Genomic DNA, 26,062 nt, shown 5'->3' with positions numbered 1-26,062 from the left:
TGGTTTCACATCCATGGGAGGATTTCTTTTAAAAGCTCTGTAGGGCTTTTTTGAAGAAGTTTCTGCTACTTGTTTTCTTATGTCAATCATCTCATTGGACACGACCTTTAACACTTTTTGTAATCCTTCCAAATCGAAAGGATCTTTCGTTTGTTTCTTCTTGGTGTCTTCTTTGAAAGAGATTTTCTTAGATTTGCGTTCCTCTATTGCAGATCTCTTTTCTAGGGCTACTACGCGCTTTTCTACTACTAACGCCTCTGTCAAGTTTTCAACTAAGGTTGTCTTGTTTGCCCTATCTACGAAGATAGCCAAGTTTGATGGTAAGGCCGTGATATACCATTCACATCTTACTTCCTCACTGGGTTGAGAAGCAGCGGGAATTTTGTTGAGGATCTTATTGAACCGTAAATTGAAATCTTTAATGGGTTCTCTAGCCTCAGCTTTAAGATTGGATAGGTCATTGATCAATGTTGTTGTTGATCTGTCATCACCGAACTTGGTAAGGAATTAACTTTGAAAAATGTCCCAGCTTGTGATAGACCCAGAAGGTAACGAAAAGTACCATGACCCAGCTGTTCCTTGCATTGTATAGGGAAAAAGCCGGACAACAGCATCTTCGTTGGTAACTCCATTGAGATTAACAGAAAGCATGAAATTATTGATATGCTCTTCAGCTAGCATGCCTGTTTCTGGATTGAATTTAGGTAGCCATTTCTCAGGATGGGCCGGTATTGGGCTCAGGGGTGGAGGCATTAAAACCGCCCCAGGATTGTTCCATGGAGACTGGGCCATCGTTGAGCTACTAGTTAATGAAAGTGCAGAGGATGATCCCTGATGCTGAGAAGATGAAGATATTATGATCTTTGATGATTGAAGAGGAAGGGTTGTGGAAGATGGATGAGTGATTTGGGATGAAGATGTGGGTGGCTGACTTCGCGGTGAGGGAGTTGAAATGGACGAAGTAGATGAAAGAGTCTCACTGTCAGACTCTGGTGGTGTTTTCCTTGCTCTTTTCCTAGTGGGGAGAGGGAGTTCACTTGGTTGGATGCCAAATTTTTCACTCTTCAATCTTGTCAAGGGATGAGCAGGGTTGTACTGCGAAGTCATGCTGCTTTGAGATTTATTAGACCTCTGATTAAAAATAGAGAATCCCTGGAGTTTACGAATCAAAGTTTGAATTTCAGGGGGTTCAATGATAAGTTGGTCTGATATATTAGGGTATGTAAGAGCGGTGGATACTCGAGCGACTTATAACTCCGGGTTTAACCGTACTGGAGAAGTCGGGGGAGTTGATGAGGGTGATTTACTCTCAGAATGGTATTTAGATTTTGATTTAGGTGCCATTCATAGTTCGTGCCCTCCTTCTAGCACCAAATACGTTGAGGGCCCTGAAATCGGGTCAACAACAAGGGGGATACCCACCCGGTCCGGAACTTGGTTGGCAGCTCCTTGTCCGTTTGGTATAGCGGGTCCGACTAGGGATAATGGGACCAGTTTCCCAATCTAAGGGGTGTGTGTGTGTAGAGTTTGATGATGCTGATCTAAAAGTATTTTAAGCTAATTTAATTCTAACTTCTAAACTGACTCTATGCTATTGTAATCTAACAAAAACAACACATCTAATCTACGCTAACCCGGGGTAGATTTCCTCTATTATGCGATCTAAAGAGATTTCGAACAATAACTGGTAATAAAGATCATTCAGCTATCACAAGAATAGAAATCAATTAAGATAAACCATTCTGCATAAAAAGTTAGGCAAAACAGTTGTGAATAGCATATCGCATAATAAGTTATTCATATGTCAAGCACAAATAAATGACTCCACCGTACAGAAGTGCCAAATGGTAACCCACACATTCATACATTAACATATAAACAACTCAGCTGCATATCACTCTAAGAATATACGCAGAAATTGGTCAAGAGATAAAAGTACAATTTATGACTGATTTCACTCACAAACTTCAAGCAATAACGATTTATCTCTACTTGTTTTAATATCTACTAAGAGTACAGAAGTGCAACATCGGTAGCAGACATTAAAATGCAAACATAAATAAATCTCGATCCATCCATTCATCGAAAACCCCCTCCGAGGGTGCAAAAGTGCATGTTCTGAGGACAAGTTTTTTGACAAATTTCCGGACCCTTCTCCGAATGCCATGAGAAGGGTTAAATACTACTAACTAATTAATCTTCATTACACAAATTTAGGAAACGGCTTCAAATGACCACCCTTTTACTAAAACAAATTTATTTCTAAAAATTGAATCTAATTTCTAACCGTTTCTGTATCTGCTCCTTAGTGCTGTAAGCAATGAACGTTCGCCTGGAAAGAGTCGGCTAGTTGTATTTTCCTTTCGTTCGAGCGATAAAAGTAGAAATAACAAGAGTTGGCACCTCTTTCTGGCAAACTAGAAGATATTTTCGAAAATCTTCCTCTGGCTAGGTGTATTCGTTGTGTGTATACTTAGTATAACCCAGATTTCTTTCAAACTGATCGTGTTGTTGCTATTTCGGTTTCCGGCCGTGCGAATGACTCAATGAGTTAGGGATTTCGTTGCCTAAACAATCTTCTATATTGAAAATTGCTTCCGTTCTTTGTTCCAGGCTTTTCTGGAGCGTCCTCCCTCTTTAGCGGTTTTCTTTTTTCTTTACCCAGTCTGAGCTTCAGGATCTTTTGTAAACATGCTGCTTTTGTGCGCCTTTGACTCTGAGTCTTGGATAGTCTATTTCTATCAGTATCTATTGAGTGATACTCTGGAATCCGCGGTCCTGCTGCATGCAGCAACCATTTGCGAAGGCATCTCCTCTCTGTTCTCCTAGTATTGGCGCTTTCCCTTTTCCTTAGATGTTTCATGCATATTGATTTATATTAGTTGTTGCCTTACAGTTTACGCAAAGGAAAAGAGAAATGACGAAAAGATTGACATGAAAGCTTTAAGTTCTAATGAATGCATAATCATGACACTCATAATGACTTGACTCTTCGAAAAACGCGACACAATCATTCTTGGATACTCAGGCGTACAATCATTAATTTCCCTTAAGGTGTGCGCTCAATTTTGGGTTTACAGACTATGTCGAGGAAATCTTGCGATGAGTGGTTTCTGCGATTCGCATCGCAGTATCGAGGATTGCGATGTCAAGAAGTGTCATCGCAGGAATTGATAGTCTCATTCATCGCAGATCGCAAATCGCAGGATCGCAGATCGCGTTTTTCATTCAATCACTATGTGCTGCTTATGCGATGTTGCGATATGCGACGTCGCATATCGGCCGTCGGCGATTCCTTAAGATTTTTCATTTAAGAGCGCTTTCAATATATGTGATGCGATGAATTTCGCGTCACTTCTTCGCAGCTTATTTATGCGCATAGGAAACGCTTCACTCTCTCTTCGCAATGCGATCTAGCTTTAATGAGTTAAAATACAAAAATTTTGATAAAAATATTTTTTGGATTTTTTGTTAAGGGTCCCCCTTTGCTTGGTGTTATTGCTAATATCAAACAAAGAGGGGGGTTGTTGGTGACCACAACAGAACCCCACACAATTACTCAGATTCGGTGGATCTGAGAGACCTGAATGGCGGATCGGATAGCTCTGAGCGGGGGAACAGATTGCTACTGTGGATCTGATGGATCTAATAGATTGGAATGGGTGGTCGGAACTGCGAGATTGATGTCTGCTGCTGCTACACCCCTTTGCACGAGCGGATCTAGCAGAGATGATGCGTGATCCAAAGATATAAAAGGGAACTATGGTCTCGAGGAGTGTCAAGTGCTACAGATCACAATATACATAAGGTCCTGACAGTAGTACTAGGCCCAATGTTTCAGGGCTCTAACTAAGGAGGATCAACCGTACCCTTAGCCGTACAACCCGACTACCCTATCATACGAGCGAGTAATCTCTCTGAGTGTTGTTCTCGGTGTACTGTAGCAGCGAGACGGCTGACAGTTTATCTATGGCGAGGTTGCAGAGGAGCTAAGGGGCTTCCTATATACCCAGAAGGTACTTGGAAGACAGTCCGTACGCGGTTCTGTCTAATGCACTACTACTCGAAGGGGTACCCATAGGGGTTACAAGGGAGTCCAAGGGGTGACAAGGGGTACCCATAGGGGTTACAAGGGGTGACCACCTCTTTTATTTCCTGCGTGCATGCCTCCCCAAATCTGCAGGTTTATGCTCTCAACGACAGATCCCGTGGTTTAAAGATGCCAGAACACGTCTCTAGCCAAAAAACAAAATTGCTAAGAAATGGCGATCCCACCGGCCGTGGAAAGTGCTCTGATACCACTTGTTATGCTCTTACCTGCAAAAAGATACCCAAATACAGAATATGCAAAGAAAGATACCCAGAACATAGAATAGTGAGAGACAACAACAAATATTTTATTATTCAGAGAGCAATGTTCACTGGCCTCTTCGAGGGGGCAACCTCCAATAGAGCAGAGCTCGATACAAAAATAAGACACGATGCTCCTTGTAGGGAGTCTCTATCCTTTATATATTACTCATACATGCAATACCATGGACCAATACCATGGGTTTTATTAATACCATCTATCTAATACCATGGCCAATTTGCAACTAACTGTGGTCCCGTCATTAATTGAGGGTTAACCACTTACAATTATTAATATGGGCTTTATTGACTCTTTACTATGACTCGATCCCACTACATAAATAAGGGGGTTAGGGTGCGACCCTAACAAAATCCATAGGCCTTGATCATGATCAAATGTAGTTAAAGGGTTTTTTCTGGATTTATATATTTTTCACAGTTTAGTTTCAATTATGCATTTTTCCATACCAAGTAAGAAATAAAACAAACCATTAGTAGACAAAGAACATAGCAATCAGAGCTAAACATGTAAAATAGAACAGATAAAGGATATGCAAATGCATAATGGAAACTTTTAACTCAAAAACTGAATAGACAGTGTGGTGTTAATAGTACCTATATAGTAGAATTTGATATCAAGAGTAAAGACACACCAAGTCCATCAAATGCCTCTTTCCAAGAACCCTCAGTAATAGCTTTCCAAAGTCCCTTTGATTTCCAAAAAGCACTAGTTTACATCCGAGAAAAAGCTGTGTCGAGTGTCTTTCCAAAACAAAATAAACCACCACATAACATAGTGTTTATGTATAAATTTGAGCAAGGAATGTACAAGTAAAAATACGAAAATTTGGCTAGGAAATCCAAATCACTAGGACAAAGTAGGAAGAAGAGGAGTTGTACCTGTGTTATCACAACTGTGCAAGATCTAGTTACAACAGCTATAGCAAAATTTTCCTTTGTTCCCATATACTTGTTCCTATGTTTCAAGTAAAATCTCTTAGACTATAGCTATAATAGTATTCATTAAATTTCTGATGTATAATTACTTGATGAAAATTAAATAAGCTAAATTAATGGTAAATAGTGTCACAAGTAATTATCTGTAGATCATAAAAGGTTTTTCAACATGGTATCAGAGAAGTGAGATCAGGCAGTGGAGTGTGTCTTAGTGAAATAAGCTTGCATCAAACAAATATATGTATTTTCCCTGGAACTATTTTATCTGCAGATCTGAGAATTAAAGCATGCATTACGTAAAGATTCATTGGCTCTAGCACCATTATTATACACAATTGCTTTTGAATTTTTGTTTTATCTTATTCTGGAACAGGTGTAAGGAGGTGAGAATGATCATTGTCAATAGTCAAGGTGAAGGGAGTCGTAGCATCAGCTGTGTGGAATAGTAAATATTAATTCATGACAATTTGTAATCCCAAGGGCATGGTTTTATGTAGTCTCCTCTACTCCGATTTTCTTTGAGCACCAAAGATATCAAAAACTGCAGGAAAAGGCAAGGGGGCATTGCAATAATATTACTCTATATTTGAAGAGTTGTCACATAATTTCCAGACATGCATTGGAAGATGTACATATATATGGCAACAAAATAGAATACATACATGTTTGGTGCATCAAATTCTCCACAATCTAAATATCACACCATGAGATAGAATGTTTGAATTGACTTGAGGATAAGATAGTGACCATAATGTCTCAGTATAGCATTGGAAGTATTTACTAGTGGTGCAGAAATGTCCATACCCATTTTGCAAACCCTAGTTTCTCTTGTATGGCACCGCAACCTTTTCTATACCAATCCACTTGGGTTGAGATTAACCATGGATTGAGTCCTAATGTCGATATTGGAAGGCTAGGGTTAGGCCTTGGGAAATTATTAGCACATTCATCTTGTATTGTTTTCTTTTGGGATGACAATTTACCCTTTCTAGGCAGTCGTTTAGAAAGAGAAGTAGGAAGTTAAAGTTTGAAACCAAGCTCTGTATAGTCCATGGGCCAAGAGTGTATTGAATGGCCTTCCAGAAAGGATTAGAGAGAGCATAAGTGGGCCATCAAAAGGTGATAAGGGTAGTGATGGTGATGAGGATGGCGTAGGTGGTGTAGGAGATGATGAAGCTGATGGTGAATAAGAGGACCAATTTCTACTACGTCTATTGACTATGGCATTTGTAGCTTTTAATGTAGGGTATTATATTACTATCCGGGTTATGGATGGCATATGAAAAAAAAATTCTTGCGAGCAGGTTGTGGAGTCTTTTGTCTGCTCATGCAACTGATTATCAGAATCCTGAATGACGATCTAAAACTCGAGGGAATGAACACCACACCTAAAGTTTTGCTGAGGAAATGGTGTACATGTAGGAAACCTTCCTCAATTATATCCAATTTTTGTTCCACCAAATATGAAACCCTTGATGTATTGTCTGGTATTTACAGTTATAATCTTTAGCTGCAGAGGCTAATTTTTCATTTTATTCATCAAACTGGAGGGCTCGTGATATATATAGACTTCTAAAACCTTAAATTATTATTGTTTTTTGAATTTTCTGATCATGGCTTATTCTTTTATATTTGTCAGAAATGCACTAGGCACTCCCATTACATATTTTATTAATGCACCTTCATTTAAGTCCCATTGCCTATTTTTGTCCACGAGTGAACATTAATATATAAACTTAAGTAAATTAATTTTCTGATCTGATTCTAATTTTTTAGTGAATTCCTCCATATAAATTGGTAGAGCTAAGAGCTAAGTTATGGTGAGGTCTCTAATGATATGTCTTTACAGGATTTTGTAATGAATCAGTCTGAATCACACTCTTCAACTTTAAGGCCCGACTCTGTTTCTTTGCCAGAGAATGACGATACACGTTACTAGTGCTATATGTGCAACAAAGTTATTTCCCAATTGGTGGTGGAGGATCAACAAGATAACTCGGAAACTGGCATGGAACTGTTGTGTGGTGAGTGTGGAAGTGGCTTCATTGAAGTAGTTGCAACTGCACAGTCTTTTACTGATGTGCATCAAGTTCAAGGGGTGGCTAGCCAGGAAGGGGAAAGAGGAGGAACAGAAGAAGATGGCACTGAGGGAAGAGACTATGAATATTCATAGTTAGTTCAGCATTTGCTACTTGAGAATCCACTTGACAACACAGAGACTGATCATGGTGATGCAGAGAATTCCATAGCAGAGACTGGTCATGAAATTTCTTCACAGGATGATCCACAAAATACAGGTATACCTGTATATTCATAGTTTCTTCAGCAGTTTCTTGTTCATTATCCACTTGATAATATAGAGACTGATCAAGGTGATGTATAAAATCCCTTTTCAGAGATTGTCCATGCAATTGCCTCACAAGACAATCCACAAAATATGGTTATACCTGTAAATACACAGTTTCTCTGGTAGTTTCTTGTTCATAATCCACTTGACAATACAGAGACTGTTCATGCCGATGTAGAAAATTCCATAGCAGAGAATGGTCAAGAAATTGCCACACAGCTTGATCCACAGAATGTGGTTACACTTGAAGATGATTCAGGACGAAGAGATGAAGAAGATAGTGAATCTGGAAGCTTTACTATTCGTGTAGGTCCATATGAATGGGACTCCATGGATGAACATGTGAATGAAGAAGATTCGGATGAAGAAGATGAAGAGGACGAAGACAGGGATGAAGGTAGAGATCAAAATAGCTTAGCAGAGAATACAGATGAAGAAACTTGGTTATGGACACAAAGGACCAGATGGAGAGACATACGGAGTCAGCATCGAAGAAGAATAAATGTTGAACATGATCTACACCATTATCTTCTACAAATATTTGGGAATTTGGCTCGAGATAATCTTGAGGCAAGGCTTGAACTTCTAGATAGTCCCCCTGCCTGAATAAGCTATTTTTTTCAGAATTACATGGAAGAAAAGTATATATAATTGTGTAAAGCTAACAAAAAAACTCATATATTTATAAATAAAATTCAATAAATGCATGAATAAGCTATTCTTTTTCAGAATTAAATATTTGAATGTGGAAACAAATATGTGCAACTGTGTAAACTAAACAAAATTGTCTCATGTTAGGATATTCTGACACATAGGAAATAGTTAAGTACAACTTGGTCTAGTATAGAGTTAGGTATAGAGTTAGGTAAAGTGTGTTTCTTTACCTTGTACATTTTGTAACTTACAATCCGACGTTCACGATATGTAGTGATCCGACGGTTCATTCTCTCCTCGGTATTACTGACACTTGATTCGTGGCTTAACACTCGATTGGTCCATGATTTCTATTTAAAGCGCATGGAGGGTCATTTGTAGGGTAATCCATCTATGAGAGAAGCATATGTAAATTTTCATTCTTTTATTAATAAATTGCCTGAAGTGGCCGCGTTGGCTCAGGCCGTAGACTGTTTCCCTCTTTGAGGGTTTTAACCACGTCAAAATACTGGTGTATTGATCTGCGATCTGGTTGTGAGCGGTGTCCTTTGGTGTTCTGTCTGAGGAACTTACCCTGTAAATTCGTACATGGTATCAGAGCTATTTGAGGGCCGCGTCCGTTGGTGATCCAAATCTGAAGCAGGTAGAACTGCATCCGACTGTTGTTTCCCAGATCTACTGTTTTTGACTACTTTCGGGCCGAGAGGACTGCTCTATTGTGTTGGGAGCATCTGTTCCAGTGAAGAACCCCTTTCGTTTCACGTGAAAAGGTTTCCGGTAGCCCTAGCTGCGTCATTTTTAAGATATGGAGGTATACAGTGTTTATTTGCAATTTACAGTTATTTTCTTTCTGTTTATTTCAGTTTCGGTTTATTTAGCTTTTTTTATTACTGGATCTATACCTTTCATTTCTGCGTATGCTCTTTGCCCTGCGACTCTGTGCGATCTGGGCAAATCAGAAACAGAAAGGAAGGATTTTTCTCATGCGTATGCTCTTTTCCATGCGCCTTAGTGTGATCTTGGAAAATCAGAAACATTGAGGAAAATATTTAGTTTCCGGCTAAAGCTAACTTTGAGCCGCAAGGTTCATTTTTGAAAATATTTAGTTTTTCGGCTAAAGCTAACTTCAAGCCGCAAGGTTCGTTTTTTTTTTGTATGTCCGTGTTGGGTTTTGTGTTTTTTGTTTTGTAGGGAAAAAGAGCCTTCTCAAAGCAAGCATGCAACCCAAAGCATCAACCCTCTCTCTCTCTCTCTCTCTCTCTCTCTCAAATTTTTTGTATAGCTCAATTGGTTCAAAGCTATTTTAAGAGAGTAGAGGTCTTGGTTTCAAATATCCTTTTTGTGAGGGCGGATTTTGCATTTCCGCACATTCCCGCACTTCGTCGGCATCTTCAACAACTTTTTTTCAAAAATCCATAACTTCTTCATCCAGAAGCCGTTTTCAGAGCCATTTTTTTTAAACCAGCCTAATTTTTTGAGATCTATCCATTGGAGCACTTAGTTTCAGCATCTTTAGCTTCAGTTTCCATTGAAATGGAAAGTCAATACCAAGTTACCCTTGACAGCACCAACTACTTCCAATGGTTGTCCTACATTGAGGATTTACTTAGAAGTAAAGGTCTCTATAGAATAGCCTCAGGCCAAGAAAAGAAACCGAAGGATGAAGATAAGGCTGCTAAATGGGAAAATAGGCAAGATCAAGCACGTGGATTGATAGGGATGTCTATTTCTCCAGATCTTAGATTCCATATTGCAGAACTTGATACTCCTAATGAAGCAATGAAACAAACCAATAAAGTTTTTGGGATTAAAATTGAACTTAGAGCCCATCAACTTGAAAATGAGTTGCTTACATTGGACCCTAATAATTTTTCTTGCATTGAAGATTTCTTGTCCAAGTTCAAGACCCTTAGATATCTCTTGGAAGGTGTTAAGGTTAAGAAAGAAGATAGTAACCTTATCTATTACATTCTTACTAAGTTGGGACCAGCCTACTCTGTGTTTGTTTCCACCTTCCATTCTACAAGAGAAGCCTTCATTTCTCAAGGAACAGACTACAAGTCCCCTTCCTTTGGCTCTTTTTGTGATTCTTTAATAAGAGAACAAGAAAAAATCTTACACCTTGGTCTTCTTAATCTTGGAAACTCTTCCAAGAAAGCGTTAGCTGCCCAGCAGCAACCAAATTCAAAGAATCCTAAGAAGTCATATCCTAAAAAGAATGGTCCTAAACCAAACAAGGGTCCTAAGCAATTTCAGCCTCAAAATGAAAAATCATTTCAACAAAATGATAAGACAAATAAAAACAAAGGGAAGAAGACTAATAGACATTGCAACTTTTGTAATCGAGATGGCCACTTAGAATCCAAATGCTTTAAGAAGATGGAAGCCTTGGAAGCAGCAATGAAGAAGCATAACATCCATTTGGAGCAATCTTCAACTTCAACTTCATCTTCAGGAATGGCACTTTCTGCATGTGGTTGTCAAGCATCTCGGTCTGGCTATGCACTAAATTTATCTTCTTCTTCTCATTCTCATGAGTGGCTCATTGATTCTGGAGCTTCTTATCACATGGCCAAAAACAAAGCCATGTTTTCTTCTTTAAATGATTGTAACACCAAAAATATATATGTTGGTGATGATAGATCTCTTAGTGTTGTAGGGACTGGAACTGTTCATCTAGACAATGGTCAGTTTAATGATGTATTATGTGTTCCAACCTTATCCTGCAACCTTCTATCTGTATATCAGATAACCCATTCAGGTGAAGGTAAAATCGTTGAATTTTCACCTCACGATGTTGTAATTAAGGACCTAAGAGATCCTAGACAGATTTTAGCTATTGGCATTGCTGATGATTCTACAAGGTTGTATAAGTTTCACAACTTTGGGTCATCAAATCTTCCCTCAGTATTTGTTGCTCATAATGATAAAGTGAGCAAACTTTGGCATGAGCGATTTGGTCACTTAAACTATCGCTCCCTTCAGCATCTATGTAAAGAAAATATGGTGACAAGTCTTCCTATGGTATCTTGCAGAGATGGTGTTTGTTCCGGATGTGTACTCAGAAAACATCATCGGGACAATTTTGAAAAACGTGCCTCTTGGCACGCCTCAGCCCCTTTACAGCTTGTGCATAGTGATTTATGTGGTCCACTTCCAGTTGTTTCATTCTCTCGCTACAAGTATTTCTTCACTTTCATTGATGATTTCTCCAGACGCACTTGGGTATACTTCTTAAAACTCAAGAGTGAAGTATTTAACACATTTTTGACCTTCAAGGCCTTTGTTGAAAAGCAATCTGGACATCAAATTCTTAAGCTAAGATCTGATAATGGCAGAGAATATGTTAAAAACACATTCATCAACTTTTGCACTGAGAATGGAATTCGAATGCAACATACTGTTCCACATACTCCACAACAAAATGGTGTAGCTGAAAGGAAGAATCGCACCTTAAACGAAATGGTTAATTGTATGATACAATCTAAAGGACTTGGTCTTAGTTTTTGGGCAGAAGCAATTAACTGTGCAAATTACATAATAAATCGCACTCCTACTAAGGCTTTAAAGAATATCACTCCAGAAGAAGCATGGAGCTCAATCAAACCAGATGTAAGTCACTTTCGTGTTTTTGGAAGTGAAGCGTGGGCCCATATTCCAGATGAAAAGCATAAAGCTTTAGAACCTAAGAGTGAAAAATGTACTTTTGTTGGATATTCTGAAGATGTCAAAGGCTTTAGACTTATTCCATTTAAGTCCAAAAATGTTATCATTAGAAGAGATGTAAAATTTGATGAAAATATATCGGCCTGCGAGCCTAGTCCGGCGGATGTGCCACCTCTCCCTATCTCTTCTACTTTTGAAAACATTTCATCTTCAGATGATGAAAGTGACGATGACAATCCTCCCCCAACATCTCAGGATCCTCCTTCAGCTCCTCAGCTTCCAAAATGGGTTCGTGCTACTCGAGATGCAGCAAGTGATCTTGTCGGTGATCCTACAGATCATCGATGCACACGTTCTCAGTTTGACAGAGCCTCTTCTTTACTGGCTCAAGCTCCAGTAAATTATGATCCTGACACCTTTGCAGAAGCTTCAGGCCATCCAGATTGGGAAGCAGCTATGAATGAAGAATATCATTCATTATTGGCAAATGATACATGGGATCTTGTTCCTCTACCAAAGGGACGAAAACTTGTTAGATGCAAATGGGTTTACAGAACCAAGTATGGACCAGATGGGAAAGTTGATAAACATAAAGCTCGTCTTGTTGCTAAAGGTTTTTCACAGGTTGAATGCATTGACTACACTGAAGCCTTCTCCCCTGTTTTCAAAATGAACTCTATCCACCTTGTTCTTTCCCTTGTTGCCTCGTTCAAATGGGAAGTCCATCAGATGGATGTTAAATTTGCCTTCTTGCATGGGGACTTGCATGAAGAAATCTATATGGAACAACCTATTGGCTTTATACAAACAAACTCCAGCCTTGTATGTCGGCTTAAGAAATCCCTTTATGGTCTCAAGAAAGCTCCTCGAGCTTGGTATGCCAAAATGGATAACTTCCTTTTAGAATCTGGCTTCTCTAGGTGTCATTCTGACAATACTTTCTACACCAAGAAAGTGGGCAAGTCTCTTATAATTCTTGTTCTTTATGTTGATGATCTTATCCTGACTGGTAGTGATCCCAACCTTATAAACCATGTGAAGTCTAGCCTTAAAAGGAAATTTGAAATGACAGACTTAGGACACTTACATTATTTTCTCGGTCTTCAAGTCTTGCAATCCAAGGAAGGCATTTCCCTTTCTCAGTCCAAGTATGCCTGTGATATTCTACGCCACTTTCACATGGAAGACTGTAAGCCAGCCCCTTCTCCCTTTCAGTCTGGAGTCAAACTTTCAGTCACTTGTACTCCTCCTGAAGTTGATGCTACCTTATACCGTCAACTTGTAGGAAAAATTTTGTATCTAACCCATACTCGTCCTGACCTTTCCTTTGTCGTTGGCCTTGTTGCTCGGTTTATGCAAAACCCACGTGAAAGTCATTGGAAAGTAGCTAAAAGAATACTTCGTTATGTTCGAGGTATAGTTCAGTTTGGGATTCATTACAGTGCCGAAGCAACTCCTCTATTGGTTGGTTTCACTGATTCTGATTGGGCTGGTGACCCTGATGATCGGAAGTCTACTGTCGGTTATGTGTTCACTCTTGGTTCAGGACCTATTACATGGGCTTGCAAGAAACAAGGTGCAATTTCTCTTTCTTCAGCAGAAGCAGAATATCGTGGTGCCGTAGAAGCGAGTAAGGAAGCCTTGTGGCTTCGTCAGATACTGTCAGAATTTGGCTTTCAGCAGCAGCATCCAACTACACTTTGGTGTGATAATCAAAGTGCCATTCAGCTATGCAAAGATCCAGTCCAACATCAGCGCAGCAAACACATTGAACTGCACATGCACTTCATCAGAAAGCTCATTCATGACCATGTTCTTGAAGTGCAATATTGTTCAACAGATGATCAAGTTGCAGACATCTTTACAAAGGCTCTCACAGAGGCGAAGTTCACTAAACTTCGATTTATGGTTGGAGTTCAGGAAGTTGTCACTAAGGGGGGATAGGCTCTAGTGCCTCCTTCCTTCTCCTATTGTGTCATATTTGTAAATCCTTCAATCCTATCCCAAGTTGTTCTTAAGGGGGGATGTTAGGATATTCTGACACATAGGAAATAGTTAAGTACAACTTGGTCTAGTATAGAGTTAGGTAAAGTGTGTTTCTTTACCTTGTACATTTTGTAACTTACAATCCGATGGTCACGATATGTAGTGATCCAACGGTTCATTCTCTCCTCGGTACTACCGACACTTGATCCATGGCTTAACACCCGTTTGGTCCATGATTTCTATTTAAAGCGCATGGAGGGTCATTTGTAGGGTAATCTGTCTATGAGAGAAGCATATGTAAATTTTCATTCTTTTATTAATAAATTGCCTGAAGTGGCCGCGTTGGCTCAGGCCATGGACTGTTTCCCTCTTTGAGGGTTTTAACCACGTCAAAATACTGGTGTATTGATCTGCGATCTGGTTGTGAGCGGTGTCCTTTGGTGTTCTGTCTGAGGAACTTACCCTGTAAATTCCTACATCTCATATATAGTTATCATCCAGGTTAAGGAAAATAATTTTCAAATACACCACCTAATTATTATAAAAAGAAATTATAAATAGGTAATCAAAGAAACAATCTAATACCTAAAATACCTGTGTAGGCCACCACATATTATTGGCTTCGAATGGTAACACCGACATATAGCATGAACCTAACACAGAGGCAGATTGATGTTCAGGAAGCCTTGGCAATTTCACTCTCCACACAAATTTTCCCTCATCAAACAGGTCAGCCAGCCAAGTCGAGCTGTACTTGCAGGACCTCATGCTAAACCTTATTTTTTATCGAATCCTTGTCCAGTGTCCACCTTCACAACACTTTTTATTTCTTGATTTCCATCTTTGGATTCCGTATGAAAGCTACAATTTTATAGGAAGCACCTGCATTTTATGTAGACTTCCACTTTAATCATAAATTTTTTGTCTGTAACTAAACGTGTTCGGACTTGGAAGCCTCTTGGCACTACCAGTCAAAAGGGAAAGAAAATTCAAAAATATAATGAAGACTCCCACATTCAGTTTTTAATTTTTCATATAATTTTCTCATCGACAATGATTATAACATTTTCCCTACCTAGGCTGCAAAGCCTCCAGAAAGGCCCTAACTGTTCTCACCTTGATTTGGAACGATATTTTTGTAAAGAGTTGGGAGTTGAAGTCACATTAAGCTAGAATATTAATGTTTTTAATTTTCTTTCCATCACCATTATCCATCCATTTTTGTTCACCGCTACCTTAGAGAACCATTTCATTGATGTAATGGTATCATTGTGTTCTGGAAAATCCACATGCACTTCACACCATTCATGTCTACCATTTTCGTTTAACTTCCACAAACAAATATCACCATAATTTGTTTGACAAATGAGCACCACTCGCCCATCACATCCACTTAAACATGCAAATTCTTCTAAACCTGACCTATCTCTGGGCGTGGCACATTTGAACATGATCTACACCATTATCTTCAACAGATATTTGAGAATTTGGCTGGAGATAATCTTGAGGTAAGGTTTGAACTTCCAGAACCACCAGTATCCACCTGAAAAAAATAGCTTATTCATGCAGGGGACTGTTGGGAATCCAGGGGACTATCTTGATGCAAGAGGATTTGAGCAGCTACTGCAACATCTTGCTGAAAATGATAACAGCAGAAGAGGTTCTCCTCTTGCAACAAAATCTGTAGTTGAGAATTTACCATCAATCATCGTGGAACCAAAACATGGGAGTTCTCTTTGCACTATCTGTAAAGATGTTGTGTCTATTGGGGCCACTGATAAGAAGCTCCCATGCTTACATTTGTATCATCCTCATTGTATTTTTCCATGGCTAAGCACTAGGAATTCATGCCCAATTTGCCACTATGAACTTCCCACAGATGATGCTGAGTATGAAGAGCAGAAGGGAAATGCAAGTGTTAGAGCCCATCCAGCTGATAATGTGAACTTAAATGTGTAGGACAACAGTCAAGAATTATCTTCTGAACAATTATTGCATGTGGACTTCCATGAACAAGACAACAGTCAAGAGTTCTCCTCTGAAGTGTCATTGCATGGGAGTTTTATCGTGCACAACAGCAGTCAGGAGTTTTCTTCTAGGCAAGTTTACAACACTCAAGAAGTAGATAATGCTCTTGTGGAGGGAAATGGAGATCCAACAAGTGTATCAGAAATCCCTCGAATTCCTGTTAGTTCAATTTCAGCTGAGTCTGAGCCAGGAAGCAACACAGAGGGAGTAGCTGATGATGAAAATGAACTCGAGCTTGTGGCTCAGGAATCACATGCCAATGGACGAGAAGTTAATCACAACACTAGAAGTAATATAGCTGAGATATATAGAGCGACTGTGTCTCGAACATTGGGAAGGGGGTGGTTTTATATGGCTGCAGGACCTGTGTTAAGTGTGGTAGGGCTTGTTCTTGTCCTGTGTTTTGGAAATCATTCAATAGGTGCTCGGATCCAGCAGCACGTGAGGCAGCTAGGAAGGCAACAACATGACATTATTTGAGAATCACATACACAACAAATGGGTCCTTCAAATGGGGTGTGCAATCACAGAAGATGGTGGAGGCTCTTTCAGCAGTGAAAAACAAATTGGTTACCTATATTCATCTGGTGTTGTAGTACCTGGTCACTATGAGGTGCAAGATGACAACACTAGTTCTCTCTTTTTGTTTTCCTTTTTAAGATTTGTTGACTGAGATTGTGTGGTTTTTATCCAGTTGACTACTAAGTGTATGGATTGTTTTATAGGAATATATTTTTTTAGGGGTTTCTTTTATAAATTTGTTTGCAAGCATGGGATACCATTCATCACAAGGTAACAATTACAAATAATAGAACAAATAGAATTGTAAATTATCATTGCCATTAACATAATCATAAACATGCCTGAATAATTGCTGAGATAACAGATTGCTGATCTAAAGCTACCATAATGGTCTGGTGTGATTATGATTACATAGGTGTTGCACACTCTTAATGGATCTAGCCAATCAATTGCACATCTGGTATGATATCTCATATCGAGAGCTCTTAGAATGACTAACTTATCTGTAGTGTAGATATGGTTTACTCCTTGTGGATGTGATAAATTCAATGATGGCCTTCGATGAGGACCCGAAATTTCATGTCTGGTGCCTAGTTATTATTCCCCCATGCAAGCCCTTCAACCTTCTCAAGCATATATGTAAATGATGGTCCAACCCTCGCGCTTCACAATGCGCCAACGTGTGTTTCCATCTCCTAATGGTGGTGTTTGGTCACTATTGTGGGCCCCGATCTGACCCTAATAACCTAGTCCCTCTAATATCCATAGCTACAACCCTTTTGATGATTATAGATGCTATGAGCCATCGCATAATCTTATGTTGACTACCCACAGTCACACAGTGGCCACAATCGTCCCATCACATGGGAGACATTGGACCAATGATAATGAAAGTATAAATTTGATCTTCAACCACATCAGAGAAACTCTTACCTTTACGGGATCATATTAGTAAATAGGTTGGAGCTAAAGAAGGAACGGGAATAAATTTTGAAGGCTGATGAACGATTGAATTTGTATTGCTGCGGGAAGAGAACTAGTTTATGCTGTGAGTGGCTACAAATTTTTTTTAAGTAATTTCGACTTATAAATCATACGGTTTTTAAAGTAATTTCTACTTATTTTCATAATTTAAGGCTTTTCACCAAAAGAGTGAGCAGATCACACAATATTTGGTTATTTGACTCCTTTCAGAATATCTACAGTTTTTTTTAAACTAATTTTGACTTATAAATCATACTATTTTTAAGTAATTTCTACTTATTTTCATAATTTAAGGTTTTTCACCGATCTAAAAATAGAGAATGAATAAATGGAATATGAACATACTAGTGGTGACATCACTGTCAAGGCTCTGGACTGACATCATTTGGGTTTTCTTCTCTTGCTCCTTTATTATGATAAATGGTTTCTCAAACTCATCAAATGCCAACACCCTCCCTGCAAACAGTAACAAAATGCAGCATAGGGATTAAAGCCTAAACATACAAGTGTGAAGCAAAAAAATCATGGATTTTGAACTAGATACCTGAGGTGTGTGTACTCCTCTCCTCTTTGTGTGGAAAACTAAAAATGAAGTGAATCTCCTCTCTGTGTGGAACATTGAAAATGCAATGAAATTGAAAATGAAACATACCTTGGCGTAGTCAATGGAGTGAAGATTAGTTGGTGGGGTTCGATAACCCTAATTCACAACTCTCTTAAATCTCATTTTCGCTCCGGCCTTGTGAAAAGTGAACATATACTACATGTTCTAGAACTTAAACAAAGATTGGGGCTAGGAGGGATTTTCAAATATGCTAAAATTTTCCCTCCTAAAAAAACAATAATTACATTATTTTATTTTATAAATATATTATTTTATTTTATAAATACATTATATTATTTTCACTTAAATACATTATACATTATTTTATTTTCTCTTGGATAGTATGTTTTTAGTTGTATTTCAGAAACTAACGCCCTTGGGAAGTTTTTTTGTTGTGTTTGAAAACATTTTTTTGCATATTTGGCATATTTATAATAATAATAATAATAATAATAATAATTTAATTTTAAGATTATTGTTTTTATGCAAGTTTATGGAGGTGGACATACTCTATTTTTGGAATTTGAATGTGAGACCTCTCAGAAGGAAACATGTACTCTTAACTTGCTTGTATTGAAAATATTTAAGTGTTCTTGCATATTAAGTGGGTGCAAACAAAAGAGAGTATATAGTAATCTGATTTAATAATTAAAAACAAGTGTTAGTTTCTTAAAAGTCATATGAAAAATTTGGAAGGAGTAGGGTATGTACCCTAAGTTAAATATATTCAAATTATTGTGTGAATGGGTTTGTAAGACCCTATGTTTTATCTTGATAAAATGGGGTCCTCTCTAAGTCACTCACATAGTTTAGGTTTTCATAATCAAAGTAGGTGCTTTGCCTCTAGTAGGTGATGTGGTTTCCACGAGGCATTAAATGATGGAACAGGCATGCACATTTGGAATGCTAGTGTTATGTTGTACTAGAGGCATGGGTGCATGTGCAAGAAGCCTCTACCAAGGGTTGAAGAGATGGAATAGCTAGAGGGGTTGGGGCATTGTGGTCTCACTTAGAGGTGTAGAAAAGAAAGTTATGCACCATGAGAATTTGTGAAGATAACTTAAGACAGTTGACATGAAGTTTCAGAAAGGAAACTTGGTAGTGATAATAAGTGAACATTCTTTGATTGAAGTTGATAGCCTCTCCTTGCACTACCACTTTGCAAGATGAAGAAGAAATGTGAAATATATGTGAAACCCACTAAAGAGGTTGGCAAGGTTGTTGCAACATATATAGGTGGTTTTTTCATGTTGTAGAAGGAGGTATTGGAACTTGGAAGGTGATCATTGGAGTATATTTCTCATGGGGTGTTAAGGAGGTGCAAGGATTTGATAAATATTGAATTACACAAATCTAACAAATAGGCCATATTGGATTAGAATAGTACTTTTTTTGGACAACCGGAGTTGAAGGTGCATTTTATGGAGGTGTAGTCTAAGTGCTTGGGTGTGGGCCACATCTTACGATTATCTTGGACTTTTGGTGTGTGTTAGTGGTGTTAGTGCATTATGTTTGATTGACACTAGCTAGAATATGTTCCATGAAGGCAAAAAGCACATGAGTTTCAGATGGCTTAAGCATTTCATATTGTAAGGTGTGTTATGCCCTAATTTTAAAGAGACATTTAGAACCATCTTAGAGTGTGATGGGTTGTACCATGGACTTAGGTCCACTTGCATGGGTTGAGGTGTAAAGGTACCCCATGAGCTGAGGAAAATGATTCCAATGCTTACCTATATAGAGTGTTTATGATATAAGACTAATGATTTTTTGTTGGGGAGTGGAAGAGGAAGATAATAAAGGAGAGGCACTAAAGTTTGTTGTAAAGAAATCAAAAGGAGGGAAAAATGTCTCCTATTAGCAAGATTTTTCAAGTTTCCTATTCAATAGGACTAAATTTTAGTTGGATCTAGGGAGTTAGCCTCAAAATAAATGATTGGGTACTATATAAATTCAAGACGTAACATATCCAAGATAGTCCATTAAATAGATTCGTCTTGGGAAAAGGTTGCAAAGGCTAAGGTTAAAATATCCCCTTTTTAATGTGGGTTTTAAACTTTCCATTTGAGAATGCTAAAAACAAGTTCATTGTCTTGAAAGGAAGTCCTTGATTCTACCAAAACCTAATTCCAATGCTTAATCCATGGTGTGATTCTTTCTATTTGAGTTTGGCCTTGAATGTTGAGATCTATCTTTCAGTCCAGTTATCAATTTGTTGTTTCACTTATGTGTTGGCAAGGTCTTAATGGTTATAGAGGTTAAGGCAGTTATTTTCCAATACCCATCCCTTGAAACCCTGTAAAGAGATAGTGTGCCCCATTTTTTTCATAATATTTCAACCACAAGCTCTTCCTACGAGGATGCCCTTGAAGGGAGGGTTTGTAAAAGAAGTGGAAAAAAACAAAATTTCATGTTGAGTCAGAGGAGGGGTATAGATTACAGGTGTCTCTAAAGGTCTTGACAAAGGTAAAGGGGAATGGAGTTTTCCTCCTATTGCAACGCCTTCTATTCCACCATTCAAGGTTCTAAAGGGAACTAAATTTAAGGGTCATAGGTGAAAGATCACAAAGATCTTAAAAATGAGAAGGTAGGTGTGATTTAGCATAGGATTGATTCTTCAATGGTTGACTTTTTGGGTGAGATTTCCTAGTAAATGGAAAAAATTGAAGCCCTACTACCTATAGATTAAGTAGATTATGAGAAAATGTTTCCTAAGATTCAAAGAGTCTCTCCATATTTTGTCCATGAGATCCATGGAAACTATGTTCAAGTGTCGATAACTCGTGTTAAGATATCATCCTTGATTCAGGGCACATATACCTCTTCAACTAGTGGTGGAGAGTCTAACTAATGAGTAGGCAAGGTTGTTCATTTACAAGGTTGGAATCAATCAAGAATTCTCCCTCTCTGCCCAACTCTATGATGAGGAGTGTGCATAATGGATTTATTATTGTAAAAAATTACAAATATTGGATTATCTTGAAGTTCGAGTGCTTGAAGCGATTGCCTCAACCTACAAATATTTAAAGGAACTATGTGTTTTTCAATTAGACCCTTGTGGTCAAGGAACTACAAAAGAGTAAGGCCTTATCATTTTCTTTAAGGGGTTGTAGTAGCCTCACCTATGTACTAACTTCTTTTGTCAAATGACAAATGAAACTTTGGTTATTGTTGCAAGAAACTAAATTTCTCTCTTCTCACTTGCTTATAATGTATATTATTGATCGCAACAAATTAGATCATGTGATAAGCAACCTCTACATGAAGGTTTTGGAGAAATTGTTCAATATTATAGAAGTTTACAATGTTTATCTTTCACTAACTTTCTCATGAACAAGGCCTTTCAAAGTATTCTAAACAAATACCTGGAACAATCAATGTCAATATTATCCCTCTTTATTGACATTCATGGAGGAATGTTATTGTTGATAACAAAAATAGGTCATGCTTAGTAAGTAGATTTGAGATATCTGAATGGATTGACACTACGAGCTACCAATGAAAGCCTAAGATTATAGAGAAACAAATGACCACTAAAACACTAATGAAGTGATGGGATAACATCAAAATAATTCAAGAAATTTAGCTAGGGGTGGTACTCCACTTTGAGTTTCAAGTTGGTAATTTAATATTCCATGGTCCTAATAAGCATATCATATGGCAATGAATACATAACACATTTCTACAAGAAGTGTATCCTTGTGCTATAGGGATCTATGAAGACAAAACCATCTTCAATGAGGTGGAGACCATCTCCAACGACTTGTTCCATGCAATAGGTAAGTTCAATAATCATTTATTTGATTAATGTTTCAAATTATTTATGTTCTCCTACCTATTGGATTGTTAAGTATGTTGTTTCAACCCATTCCCTAACATGTCCTTTGGGTTGGATGTAGAATGTATCTTGCAATCAATGTATTTTTGCAAAAAATATTTAGAATTTGAAGCATATTCACTATACCAGGATTTGTAATGACTCAATGCCCCAATCTATAATTATCTTTGAGAAGGTGTGCCTCAGGATCTCCTACACAATTGTGGCTTCCTTGGAGTTGATTGGTAATACATATATAACTAAGAATGGAAGCTATATACATTCATACAGAGTTACTAAGCCTAATTGTTCCTTCCAAATCATACTTTGGACATGCCCTTTCTAAAATAAATAACCTATCAAAATAGTCTATATGGCCTCAACATTACCATGAATATTAGGGTGAATAGATAATGGCCTCATTATCTTATTTTGTTGGTGCACACACCTTCCATGATTTTGGGTACACCACAATTAAGGTTAGAGGGAAAAAATATTATCATCTAAATATGGAACCATCCATAATGCATGAACTATTATTGTATCTATTTTTTTTAAATGTTAATGATATTTCTTACATGAATTTGTTGAAATGTTTACATTACCAGAAACAAATTGGAGATTTGTGGGAATAACAATCCAGAAAAAGCAATGAAATCACAGAAGAGTAGTAGTTGCAGAGGGATGGCGGGAAGGATCAGATACAACCAGGCAGGAAAAGAGCAAGGGAGAAAGTGAAGATCGTGAGAAGGAATTGGCAGTTCAGGTTGTCACGCAGAGATGAGTCAAAAGGCAGAAAGGAGAACCACAAATGGTTGTTTTTGTTATTGATGTTGTTACCATTGTTGTTGCGGAGCTATGAGACTTCTTTGTATCTATCAGTCCATAAACTTGTGTATTTTTATGTTGAGAAAGAGGCCCTGAGCCTGATGTAAGGTATTCACCACTCAGTTAAATGATGAAGACTACTATTGGGACCATTGTGTGTTAGTTGCATGTTATTCTGGTTCTTTAATATTTTTATGTATGCTCATATTTTAAGTAGTCTCTCTATTATAGTATATATGGCATGTTGTGATCAGACTTCCTTGTAGAATGATTCAGTGTTCTCTATTCTCAATTCTCTAATATGATTCTCCCTGATACTAGATCTCAACCCCCATCTAACTAAGGTCACGACATGCTTCAGGTGAGACTCCTTACCCATTCTGGGTAAGGTGAAAATGATGGCGTTGTGCTAGAATATAGCGGAGCATTGTTGACCCTTATGCTCAAACTCAGGGTCTCGAACTTGTTGCTATTTATGTGCCAACAAATGGTTCCATTTCTAGGACCTGAAATTTGAAAAGGGGGTTTGGAATATGGTATAGAGGATATTTAAGAAAGAACTACCAAACTGGTGGAATGAGCAAGTGGACCAGTTTGTTTCTCAATAAGCTCAACTCCACCGACGAATTATTGGAGAAGAAATCCTTATTTGAAGCTGGCTAGTGATCAGTATGAGATATTCTGGTGCAAGTTCCTAGAAGAACTTTACAACTTGTTGCAAACATTGGAGTGAAAGGAAAGTCCAATTGACAAAGCCCATCTCCTCACACTTGTACTCAAGTGGATCTCCCTATGCTACATCACCTTGACACAAATTTGACGGGAGTGGTAGATTTCTGGGTACAGACCACGGTGGAAGGGTATATTAAAAATTTGTAGCAGAAATTCATTAGTATTTTTTGAAAGCTGAAGTCGCGTTTTCATCGGGGTTACAAGGGAAACTAAAAAAAAAGGTTACCCTATGGATTAATGTTTTAATGGTGGAAGAGGGCTTGTTGGTGTTCTAGAACCCAAGCATGACAATTTAAACACCTAGTACTGGGGGAAGGACCTAAAGGGAAGGATTCTACTTAGCGAGGAACTATGAGAATGTCACGAGGATGGATGTAGATGACTTTTGCAAGTTTGGGGATCTAAGAGTGAAAAGGAGAGCATGGATAGTGTAGAAATGGCTAAGGGCTATGCAGGCAATTAAAAGGCGACTCAAGGAATTGCATGAAGCAAGAGTGGTGTTAATAGATCTGGAAGAGGGAGAAATTATGGAAGGAAGTCCAATGAGAAGGACAAAGACAATCACAACCAAAGTGGGTCCGGAAGGTGATAGGAACTCACCCCCGCCAATGGAAATGGGGATAATTGGCAGTGAGGTGGATATGAATTCAACACTATAACTTGCACCATAATATGTCATATCAATTGGAAATGCACTAAGGTACAAGATTTCCCTATATTTAATGGTATAGATTCAATAAATTGATTTATCAACAAGATTGATGTAACAATTATTGAAGAACATAAAGTACCTCTAATAAATGTTGCATTACAAGCGACATCGCCAGTATGGTGGCGAGTTCACTGCAACTAACTCTGAGAATGGGAGAAGATAAAAATAGCCATGGAAGTAAGATTCAGACAAATGGGGGAGTGCGCTCAAGATTTCATCAAATACACGGGGGACTCTAATCCTCGACAACATTTGCAAAATTGTAAGGAGAGATGGAATTGGGAAGGAGTTACAAAGGACCTATGGGTGCATGGTTATAAACACAACCTGAAAACCTTTCCAAAATCTTGGTATGTACAAGAAGAAATAAAGAAACATAATGGAGATTGGGATAGTTTGGTTGATTGGTTTTTCAGTAGCATTTGATTTTTAGACCGCAAAAAGAGGCTAACTGAGGTGTTGTAGGCTATTAAGTGGATTATTCTCACCTCGAGTTAGCTAATGGAGGGGTGCATAGATCATAATACTTTACAACATATCTATGAATCCATATATCATGAAGAAATAGCTTGTGGGAAGGTGGACAAACATCCAGATAAAGATGATCTGGAGGAATTACGACAAATGTAATTCCATGAAACTGAAGGGGAAAGGGATATCAAGGATGGACCTGTCAACAATGATCCACATTTTCTCCCATTGAAGTTGTAAGAACATAACATTGGGACCGATGACAAACCCAAGTTAGCCTCAATTGGATACTTTTAGGATAAGAAAACCACAAAGGAAATTTTTGACCTCCTGAGAGAATATGAAGACTTGTTCCCTTCATCGGTCGCGAAACTGGAGGGGATCAAGGGAGTTATAGGGGAGATGAAAATCATGCTAAAACCATATGCTAAAAGCATAAAAAATACGCACTGAACTAGAGGGTTAAGGAGAAAGTGAAAAAAAATAGAAAAGATGCTAGCTGTAGGGCTTATATTTACGGTGGACGAGGAAGAGTGGCTAAGTCTAGTTGTGATATGATCCTATTGACTAATACTTTCTATTTATCAACCTAGGGATGGAAGGGAGTGGATTTGGTCAAGCTTGAAGTCCATCATGGACCGAAGGTTAAACCAAAAATACTAAGGAACATATTATACCTATCAAGAAATATGGTATTTGAAAACCCAAAGTGAACCAAAATATGCTCGTAGAATAACTTATGAGTGAGTTTTGTTGTGACAATCTTCTTACAAGGTGCAAAAAATCCCATCCTAAGGAAGAAATCAACAACAACAAAAAACACATCTGTTACCATGCTAAGTTTAGGGAAGGCATGCCATAAAATCTAGGGGTACTAACTCCCAAGGATTATCTAGAGTAGGAAAAGGCCTACAATTTGTGTGGATGGTCATTTCCTTTCGTAGAATATAATTCTTCCACTACTTACAAGCTTTGGCAATATAACGTAGCTTGTTGTCATAGGTTGGGTATCTTTGAAACCCATCATAGAGTGTTTGGCTATGATAGACCATTGAATGCTTGTGTCGTGTGGGCACTACATCGACAACATGAACAATTGGCTCATAGGGTCCCTATTATGTAGGCATTAATCAAATAATGGTGTTGGAGATAATATTGTTTCCATAAAGAAGACAACCAGAAATAGGCTCATGAACACCATCAATATCTGCTAGAGGGGTTGCAATTAAAGAAATAATGAATACAAAAGTTGTCATCAATAGGATAGGGATCATCAAGATGATGAGCCATCCAATGTAAAGATTGTCTTCAGTGCTAGTGATCTAGTAACATAAAAGACCCCATAAATTTGTGCTTTAGGATACCCCCCAAGATTCAATAAGTAATCCAAAGTGAGAGGATTCA

This window comes from Pinus tabuliformis, chromosome 9 (assembly GCF_031772625.1).
Source record: "Pinus tabuliformis cultivar Carrire ecotype Pingquan chromosome 9, CPIR1, whole genome shotgun sequence".
Taxonomy (NCBI): Eukaryota; Viridiplantae; Streptophyta; class Pinopsida; order Pinales; family Pinaceae; genus Pinus; species Pinus tabuliformis.
The sequence above is the reverse complement of the archived record's forward strand: the minus strand, read 5'-3'. Positions refer to the sequence as shown.